This window comes from Petromyzon marinus, unplaced genomic scaffold, assembly GCF_048934315.1.
Source record: "Petromyzon marinus isolate PM22_M1 ecotype Great Lakes invasive population unplaced genomic scaffold, UKy_Petmar_22M1.pri1.0 PM_G_Scaffold_137, whole genome shotgun sequence".
Taxonomy (NCBI): Eukaryota; Metazoa; Chordata; class Hyperoartia; order Petromyzontiformes; family Petromyzontidae; genus Petromyzon; species Petromyzon marinus.
The window spans coordinates 212,501-215,000 of NW_027422692.1; positions in this window are offsets into that span (position 1 = coordinate 212,501).

The following is a 2,500-nucleotide window of genomic DNA, read 5'->3' on the forward strand; positions in this document are numbered from 1 at the left end:
GAAGTTGGCGGGGATGTCTCTCTTGTGGCTCACGGGGCTGTTAGGGTCGCACAGAAATGCCTCGGAATGGGAAAACGGGTCATTTTTGTGTGGCCACATTGCATAGGAACGGCATGAAACTTCCAGAGGCATTTGCAGCAGGAATGCATGTGCACTCAAAAACGTCTATATTTTTCACGGATAGACCCCGTGAAACGCTATAAATTGGCGGGGATGTCTCTCTTGTGGCTCACGGGCGCTGTTAGTTAGGGTCGCACAGAAATCCCTCGGAATGGGAAAAGGGGTCATTTTCGTGTTGCCACATTGCGTACGAACGGCATGAAACTTCCAGAGGCATCTGCAGCAGAAATGCATGTGCACTCAAAAACGTCTATATTTTTCACGGATAGACCCCGTGAAACGCTAGAAATTGGCGGGGATGTGTCTCTTGTGGCTCACGGGGCTGTTAGGGTCGCACAGAAATCCCTCGGAATGGGAAAACGGGTCATTTTCGTGTTGCCACAATTGGCATACGAACGGCATGAAACTTCCAGAGGCATTTGCAGCAGAAATGCATGTGCACTCAAAAACGTGAATATTTTTTCACGGATAGACCCCGTCAAACGCTCGAATTTGGCGGGGATGTTTCTCTTGTGGGTCACGGGGCTGTTCGGCTCGCACAGAACTCCCTTGGTCCACCTGATTCGTGCATACAGGCAGCAACTAAAACTCTGTAAACCTGCTGTGAGGACATCTAAACAGTGGACCAGTGAGGCTGTGGAAGATTTGCGGGCGTGCTTAGACTGTACTGACTGGGATATGTTCACGACTGCTACCAATAGTCTGGATGAACTCACAGAGGCTGTGTACATCAGCTTCTGTGAGGACTGCTGTATCCCAACACGTACCAGGGTGAACTTTAACAACAACAAGCCCTGGTTCTCAGCAAAGCTCAAAAGGTTGAGGTTGGAGAAGGAGGAAGCGTTTAGGAGTGGGGATAGAGACAGATTCAAGGAGTCGAAGAACAGGTTTAGCAAAGCGGTGAGAGAGGCTAAACGACTGTACTCAGAGACACTAAAACACCAGTTCTCTACTAACGACGCTGCTTCTGTCTGCCAAAGGGCTCAGGCACATCACCAACTACAAACCCAGAGCGCCCCACACCACTAACGACTCCCGCCTAGCCAACGACCTGAACGAGTTCTACCGTAGATTTGAAAGACAATTGGACTGTCCTGAACCACCCCTTCCCACCCAAGAGGCCCCATCCCCCACCCATACTACAGAAACGACTCTCTCCTTTCAGGAGGGAGAAGTTAATGGGCTTTTCAAGAGGCAGAATCCACGCAAAGCAGCCGGGCCGGACTCTGTCTCTCCAGCCACCCTCAGGCACTGCGCTGGCCAGCTGTCTCCGGTGTTCACCAACATCTTTAACACCTCCCTGGAGACATGCCATGTACCAGCCTGTCTCAAGTCCTCCACCATCATCGCTGTGCCCAAAAAGCTAAGGCCAACAGGACTAAATGATTACAGACCGGTCGCCCTTACATCTGTGGTAATGAAGTCTTTTGAGCGCCTGCTCCTGGCACACCTCAAAGCCATCACAGACCCTCTCCTGGACCCCCTTCAGTTTGCCTACAGAGCCAACAGGTCTGTGGACGACGCAGTTAACATGGCCCTCCACTTCACCCTACAGCATGTGGACGCCCCAGCATCCTACGCCAGGATCCTGTTTGTGGACTTCAGCTCTGCCTTCAACACCATCATCCCTGCCCTGCTTCAGGACAAGCTCTTCCAGCTGAACGTGCCCTACTCCACCTGCAGGTGGATCACAGACTTCCTCTCTGACAGGAAGCAGTGCGTTAAGCCGGGAACAGAAGTCTCTGACTCCAGGTCCATCAGCACGGGAACTCCTCAGGGCTGCGTCCTTTGCCCACTGCTCTTCTCCCTGTATACCAACAGCTGCGCCTCCAATCATCTGTCCGTCAAACTCTTGAAGTTTGTCGGACGACACCACCCTCATTGGGCTGATCTCTGGTGGGGATGAGTCTGACTATAGGTGGGAAGCTGACAACCTGGTGACCTGGTGTAGCCAGAACAACTTAGAGCTAAATGCTCTAAGGACAGTTGAGATGGTTGTGGACTTCAGGAAGAATACAGCCCCACTCACCGCCATCACCCTGTTAGACTCCGCAGTCAAAATTGTGGAGTCCTTCCGCTTCCTGGGCACTATTCTCTGCCGGGACCTCAAGTGGGAACTGAACATCAGCTCCCTCGCCAAGAGAGCTCAACAGAGGATGTACTTTCGACGGCAGCTGAAGAAATGCAACCTGCCAAAGACAATGATGGTGCAATTCTATACAGCGATCATTGAATCCATCCTCACCTCCTCCATAACCGTCTGGTACGCTGCTGCCACTGCCAAGGACAAGAGCAGACTGCAGCGTATCATGCACACTGCTGAGAAGGTAATTGCCTGCAATCTACCAACCCTCGAGGACCTGCACACGACAAGGAGCAT